This window comes from Onychomys torridus, chromosome 14 (assembly GCF_903995425.1).
Source record: "Onychomys torridus chromosome 14, mOncTor1.1, whole genome shotgun sequence".
NCBI classification, from domain to species: Eukaryota; Metazoa; Chordata; class Mammalia; order Rodentia; family Cricetidae; genus Onychomys; species Onychomys torridus.
The window spans coordinates 45,803,886-45,812,188 of NC_050456.1; the positions used below are offsets into that span (position 1 = coordinate 45,803,886).

At 41.1% G+C, this 8,303-nt stretch overlaps 1 non-coding gene across 1 annotated transcript; it reads left to right on the forward strand.

Annotated features, from left to right (window-relative positions):
• The first annotated feature begins 236 nt into the window (after positions 1-236).
• Trnak-cuu lies at positions 237-309 on the forward strand. Its single transcript has one exon. It is a non-coding gene; the product is annotated as a tRNA-Lys (tRNA).
• Positions 310-8,303: the final 7,994 nt, after the last annotated feature.

The window sequence follows — 8,303 nt, forward strand, 5'->3', positions numbered from 1 at the left end:
GTGGCTCTCTTGGTTCCGGGACGCGGGACGCTAGAGGTGGACCGAGCAGAGTTCTCCAGAGAACACCGCCGGACTACCCTATACCTTTGCCTGCAACCTACCCCTTCATTTGTAAGTTACCCCACAAAATAAACCTCCCTTTTAACTACGTGGAGTGGCCTTAATAATTTCACCAATATCTGGCGTTCACGTGGGGCAAATTCCAAAGGCCCAGGCGGCTCGCTCCCTCAGCCTCCGCCCGGCTAGCTCAGTCGGTAGAGCATGGGACTCTTAATCCCAGGGTCGTGGGTTCGAGCCCCACGTTGGGCGCCAGATATTGGTGAAATTATTAAGGCCACTCCACGTAGTTAAAAGGGAGGTTTATTTTGTGGGGTAACTTACAAATGAAGGGGTAGGTCACAGAGTCTGGCAAAGGTATAGGGTAGTCGGCGTTCTCTGGAGAACTCTGCTCGGTCCACCTCTAGCGTCCCGCGTCCCGGAACCAAGAGAGCCACCTCCTCCTGCTCCTCGCTCTTCCGCTCCCTCCTCTGCCCCGCCTTGTGGGCGTGATCATTACTGAAGCCTCAATGGGTGTTGGAACTTCCAGGCCAATGCTGGGATGGCTACCCACTACACCCCACCCCACAAATGATGACAAATATAGATAACCCATCTGGGGTGTATGTGTGTGTGTGTGTGTGTTGTTTTTCCTAGACTGCTTCCTGTTGTCTTTGGGCACTGGCATTTTGGAGAACCTGAGAAATATCAGGATAATGGTCAAGTCCTTACTGGAGTAGTCTGTAAGGCTGGACCATCCCAAACAGCAGCCTTGAAGCCCTTCTGGATGCAGAACTCTGGGGAAACTGCAACAGAGGTGTTCTGAGATGTTGTATCGCCTAGGCTATTTGTTTTTATTAGTGTCTGATACCCTTTTTCTGAAAACACATAAACTTTCAAAGGTAACATATATATTTGCATTAATATAAGTATAGGCTGTGTGTTGTACACAAGTCAGCCAAAGGTGATTTTTTTTTTTTTTTGTATTATGTTTGAGCAGGGAAAACATATGTCATTTGTCCTGTAGTTTCTTAGGCTTGTTTGTTTATTTATTCATCTATCTATCTATCTATCTATCTATCTATCTATCTATCTATATGTCTGCAGCCAGGATTTTCAGGGGGTCTTTATTGATCAAACCTGGTCTTCTTCAGCCCTGAATGAACCCACAATCTTTCATTTTCTGTGGGAACAAAAACATAACATCTTTGCCAAAGCAACACACCTTTTTAATTCCATTTTGAAGTCAAGACATTTTTAAAATTTATAGGTAAGTTTAATCCATCAGCCTCTATAATCCAATGTCTCTTAGCAGCGATTGCTTATTTATCAGCAATCAAATTTAAAGCAATTTAAAGATAACACAATAACATACAGGATCCTGACTCTTTGTGTATTTTCCATCTTTCCATGGATTTTTTTCTATTACTTTACTCTTTTTTTCAAAGGACTTTTTTTATTATTGTTTTTAAACTATTGTCTTATGACTATCTATACCCTTTTTCCTTTCTTCCTCCGGCCTATGTATATTTTAAACACATTGTAACCTATTTAGAGGCTTTTTTCTTTCTGGATCCTTCTTTATTGTATATCTGTAATCTTTTCTGTCTGCATGAGCAAAACTTAAACCACTGTGCAGTTTAGCTCATGGTGTGCTGGCAGCTGGCAGCTGGCTTCTCCCCATTCAGTTCCCTGAAAGCCTAGCCTCTGGTGGAGATACTGGTGGGGGCCATGTTTACTACCTCAACTTTGGAAAAGGTTTTGGGTCCAAGCTGCCACTGAGCAGCACACTGCCCACTGTTCATGAACCCCATTTAAGTGCTTGATAGCAGGGCCTCTTAAAAGAGCCATGCCTCTGTTTGCTGTTACCACCAAGCCTACCTGAGAGAAGGTGGTCACCAGGAAGCCATGTTTGACTCTACATTTTGAATGTGTTTTAAAAAACGTTCTCAGGTTTCATGTGGATGTACATGGTCCCAGATGTTGGGCACCATTTGAAGGTGAAAATTTTTGTTCTGCCATTTAGGTCCATCCCACCAGCCAGCTCCCAAATAACTACACAGAGACTTATTATTAATTAAAAATGCTTGGCTGGTAGCTTAGGCTTGTAACAAGCTTTTACATCTTAAATTAATACATATTTCTTATCTACACTCTACCACATGCATGGCATGTTCATCTTGCTTCTTCCTTCCACCCCTTCCCCATCTCCTAGTGACTCCGCCCTTCTTCTTCCCAGCATTCTCTCAGTCTGGCTCTCTTATCTAACCTCTTCCTACCTAGATATTGGCTAGTTAGTCCTTTATTAAACCAATGAGAGCAAACATATTCATAGTATACAAAAGGATTATTCCACAGCAACCAAAAAAAGATCTCACATGGAAAAAATACATGGAAAGCAAATGTGAGTTAGATAAGACTTCCTTTGAGACCTTAAGACTCCAAACTTAGCTGAGAAAGACATTGTTCTTTATGTTCATAAATTCATTGACTAGTATTTGGGCTCCTACATTATATCAGGCACCATCCTGAGATCTGGGGTACTGTGGGAAGCAGGGTGGACAGTGTCTCTCTTAGGGAGTTTATTTGCTTGTAGAGAACAGATTGGTGCATATGACTCATGTCTGCTGTTACTGGATAGCAGAAGCATAGGAATATAGTCCAGGAAGTCCTAATTCAATGAGATGTATGGGAATGGACTCATGGGCTTTGGCTATGACTTCATGTTTCTGCCCTGCTCTCAATTAATTATCTAACAGATTTATTAGGTGTAGGGCTCTGAACATTTTTATGACTATTACTTTTCTAATCAGAAATATTAATTTAGAAATACCATCCATAATGAATATAGCTATCAAAATAATATCATCTTAAAATGTAGGCATTAGCTGGGCAATGGTGGCCCATGCTTTAATCCCAGCACTCGGGAGGCAGAAGCAGGAGGATCTCTGTGAGTTTGAGGCCAGCCTGGTCTACAAAGCGAGTTCCAGGAAAGGCATAAAACTACACAGAGAAAACCTGTCTCGAAAAACAAAACAAAACAAAACAAAGCAAACAAAACAAAACAAAATGTAGGCATTGACATGGATTTTAATTTGAGAGGGTATAAAATACCATGCTTTTTCTAGTCTGTTTCTTTTTAATAACTAGTCAAGTTGAATGTTGTGATGGCTATTTTTATCTGTCAACTTGACTACATCTGCAACTAAAACCCAAAAATTGAGGGGCACAACTGTGAGGGAGTTTTGCTTAATTTGAAATGGGAAGAATCACTTCTAACCCAGATCTTGGATCTTTGAAGTGGGAAGATACACCATTAATCTAGATCTTTTAAGATGAGGTAGGAAGACCCATCTCCAGTCTGGGTTATACCTTTTGCTGGAAGTCTATATAAAGGACATGGAAGAAGGAATCATCTCTCTTTGCCTGGTTGCTCTTGCCTCACTAGCAAGTCCATTCCTTCACTAGCATTAGAACCTATGTCTTCAGGGTTCCAGTGAATTCTGAAGACAGCTGAGACATCCAGTATCCTGAACCGAACAACTGCTGGATTCTTGGCCTTCCATTTGTAGGCAGCCATTGTTGGATTGGATGAACCATAGCCTGTAAATCATTCTAATAAATCCCACATAGATGTGTGTGTACATATGTGTGTGTGTATTCATTCTATAAGTTATGTTATTCTAGAGAATCCTGTCTAATACAAATGTTTTTCATATGTTTATTGCTTGTTCATTTGTGAATTATTTTGTTTGTTAGTAGTTTGCTCAGTTATTAGCTAATGTATTATTCATGGAATTCTTGTTGATTTATGTGAACACTTGAGATAACAGTATTAATTTTTTCTAGTGTATGTCTTATAAATATATCTTCTAATATGTTGCTTGGCTTTAATTTTGGTGTTGTATTACCTATGAACTTTTTTTCCACCAAGTTGTATGTAAGTCAAGTAGTTTTTAGTCATTTATCTCTGGTAAGACAAGTCAAGATTTCACTGTTTTGATAAGCATTTAATTCTACTTTCTCCTGGAGTTTACAGTTTTAGATGTGCTTAATATTCAAATCAAATAGAATTAGTTATTATGCACAGTGTATAAGGACACCCTGAATTCTCTCTTTCCTAGCCAAATTGCCAATCAATTATCCTTCTTCTAGATATTGGAAAAAGAACTTTGTTTTTTTATATAGAGATATCTTTATTATGTACTAAAATTCTTGTGAAATGATGATATTTCTGAGCTTCCTGTTATATTGCTGAAATCTGTCTCTTCTGACTCTAAGACTTCAATGTTGTATTTTTATTGTTTTATAGATTTTACTCTTGGTGAATCTTATTCATCCTCCTTGCTAGGAGGCTTTACTCATTTCCTGTTATGGTCTGCATGTGGAATGTCCCCACAGGCTAATGTGTTGAGCACTTGGCCCTCAACCAGAACTGCTATTTAAAGGTGTTCTGGAAACTCTTTCAAAATTAACTTTTAAATCAAGCATGGTATCACATGTCTTTAATCTCTGCCCTTGGTGGGCAGAGCAGGGATCTCTGTGATTTCAAGGCCAGGCTGGTCTACATAGGGAGGCCCTGGATAGCCAGGGCTATATCGTGAAATCCTGTCTCCAAAAACAAAATAAAATCCTAAAACTTACATGTTTTTTATTAACAATTTCATACATGTATGGAGTGCATTCTGGTTACTATACCCACTCCAACCTTCCATCCTATAGCACCCTGCTGAAGTCTGTTTCTGGAGTCTTTTGGAGGACAAGCTGGAGGAAGCTGGAAGGGTTTACCCCCAGTCTTTTCCTTGCTATCTGCTTCCTTCCATGAAGACTCTCCTCTGCTCTGCTTTCCCACCACCTTAATGCTCTACCCACGCAATTAACCAGGGACTGAGTCCTTCGAAACTGTGAGCAAAATAACAGCTTCCTGCTCAAACCATTTCCAGGTAATTTGGTGAGAACTACACAAAAGCAACGTGTTCTATTTCTGTCTGCCTGAAATTTTCCTTCCCCTTCTTTCTCCCATCATGCACTTGGAAATTTGCAGGAGCAGGGAGGGTTCCACCAGTATTCTCCTGTCAGTGATGTAAGCTGTAGGAAACAGATGCCCCTATGATATTTCAGCTTCCAGTCTAAGAACTTAGGCACATGGCATGGCATTTGGAAGATACAAAGACACACACACCCTGGCAGTCGGCCTCTCTTCTCCATGACGTTCATCGGTTTCATTCCTCAGTTTGCTATGTCTTATCCCCAACCTAGTTTGTGCATTTTTAAATATTTCCTTCCCCATTTTCATACCATTCTCAACCTCTGTGGAAACTGCTTTTCTCACCTACTAATATTTGATATACCTCCCTTTCAAAACATATTGCTTTATTCTTTTTTTAATGGCCGCATATATTTTAAGATGAATGTAACAGTTTATTAAGTGGTCTTTCACTGATGAACTGCTGAGGTGTTTTTAGTAGATTTTCTTTAGAGAGAATTTGATAACTATATCTATGTGCATATATTTTGTACACGCTCTGGTTAGGTTTCTATTGCTGTGATAAAACACTGACCAAAAGCAACCTGGGGAGGAAAAGAGCTCATTTAATTTACAGATTATAGTCCATCACTGAGGGAAGCCAAGGCAGGAACCTGGATGTAGACGAATCTCTAAGCGGTCTTATTAAATAAAGAACATGGAGCCAAATATAGGGGTGAAAGCCTTAGAGGTCAGGGAAATAGTGAGAGCCACCAACCACCTCACCTCATCAGCTCTGTAGCTTCCAAAATGCTACCACTTCCTGTCTACCCAGACTTTTATTGCCTTGCTGTTCTGCCCTCTCATTGCTTCTTAGCCCAGCTACCTCACTTCCTTGTTACTGCCTGTCTGTACAGACAGACCTCCAGGTCTCCATGGTTGGTACTGGGATTAAAAGCGTGTGTCACCACGCTTGGCTCTGTTCCCTAGTGTGACCTTGAACACATAGAAACCTTGCCTGCCAAATGGTCAGATTAAGGGCGTATGCTACCACTGCCTGACTTTTGTGTTTACTTAAAATGGCTTGCTATTTCCTCTGATCTCCAGGCAAACTTTACTTATTAACATACAAATAAAATATCACCACACCTGGAGGCAGGAACTGAAGCAGAGACCACAGAGGAACACTGCTTAGTGGCTTGCTTTCCTTTGGTTTTCTCAGATACTTCTCTTTCTTTTTATTATAATTATAATAATAATTATTATTATTATTTGGTTTTTCGAGACAGGGCTTCTCTGTAGCTTTGGAGCCTGTCCTGGACTAGCTCTGTAGACCAGGCTGGACTTGAACTCACAGAGATCCACCTGCCTCTGCCTCCCAAGTGCTGGGATTACAGGCGTGCACCACCACTGCCCTGCTACTTATTATATTTTATTCTTATTCTTCTTTCATACATTATATCCTGACCACAGTTTCCCCTCTTCCCTCCCTCAAATCTCTCCCCCACCTCCCATTTCCCCCAGATCCACCCTTCCATCTCCCCTTAGAAAGAGCAGACTTCCCAGAGACATCAACCAAACACTGCATAGCAAGTGACAGACCAGGCACATGCCATCACATCAAGGCAACCCATGCCCACTGTTAGGAATTCCACAAGAATACCAAACTACTCAGGTATAACCTATATATAGGTCAGATTCCTACCGCTCAACAATGATCTCTGTGAGCCCCCATGAGTCCTGGTCAGTTGATTCTGTGGCTGTGTTCTCATGGTGTCCCTGACCCCTCTGGTTTCTCTGAGTCTTTCTCCCTTCCTCCATAGGACTCCTTGAGTTCAACCTAATGTTTGGCTGTGGGACTCTGCATCTGCTCCCATCAGTTACTGGATGGAGTCTCTCTGGGTCTCTTTGATGATGATTCTGCTAGGCTCTGGTCCCAGAATACTCTGTAGGCAGGACAAACTGTAGGTCAAAGGTTTTGTGGCTGGGTTGGTGTCCCAATCCCTCCACTTAAGGCCTTGCTTGGTTACAGAGGATAGCTGGTTCAGGCTCCATGTTCCCCATCACTAGAAGTCTTTGCTAGGGTTATTCTTGTAGATTCTATGGACTTTCTATTGTACTACATCTTGCCCCTGGGCATGCCCCCCAATTCCAGTCATTTCTCCTAGTATTTTCTCCCTCCCCACACCTGACCCAGTTCCAAATCACCTTGGAAATTATTCTGTTTTCCCAACCCAGGGAGATCATTGTATCCTGCTTTGAGCCCTCCTTGTTACTTAGCCTCTCTGAGTCTGTGGACCATAGCATGACTATATCTCATTTTACAGCCAATATCTACCCTATTAGTGAGTACAGATCATGTTTGTCTTTCAGGATCTGGGTTATCTCACTCAGGATGACTTTTTTCTAGTTCTATCCATTTGCCTGCAGATTTCATGATATCATTGCTTTTAACAGCTGAGTAATACTCCATTGTGTAAATGTACCACTTTTTCTTTTATCCATTCTTCAGTTGAGGGACATCTAGGTTGTTTCTGGCTATTATGAATAAAGCTGCTATGAACATAGTTAAGCAAGTGTCCCTGTGATAGGATGGAGTGTCCTCTGGGTATATGCCCAGAGTGGTATATCTGGGTCTTAAGATTCCTAATTTTCACAAAACTGCCATATTGATTTCCAAAGTGGCTGTACAAGTTTGCATTCTCACCAGCAGGGGATGAGTGTTCCACTTGCTCCACATCCTTGCCAGCATGAGCTATCACAATTTTTTTTTTCCAGAGCTGAGGACCAAACCCAGGGCCTTGCGCTTGCTAGGCAAGCACTCTACCACTGAGCTAAATCCCCAACCCCTCTGTCACTTTTTAAAAATCTTAGCCATTTTGATCAAGATGGAATGCCAAAGTAGTTTTGATTTGCATGTCCCTGATGGTTAAGGATGTTAAACATTTAAATATTTCTCAGCCATTTGCTATTCCTCTATTGAGAATTCTCTGTTTAGATCTGTATCCCATTTTTGATTAGATTATTTGGTTTGTTGATGTCTAATTTCTTGAGTTCTTTATATATTTTATAAACTAGCCCTCTGTCAGATGTGGAGTTGGCAAAATCCATTCTGTGGGCTGCCATTTTTTTACTATTGAGGATGTCCTTTGCATTACAGGAAATTTTCAATTTCATGAGGTCCCATTTATTCATTATTGGTCTTAGTGTCTGCACTATTGGTGTTCTGTTCAGGAAGTTATCTCCTGTGATAAGGAGTTCAAGGCGATTCCCTATTTTCTTTTCTATCAAGTTCAGTGTA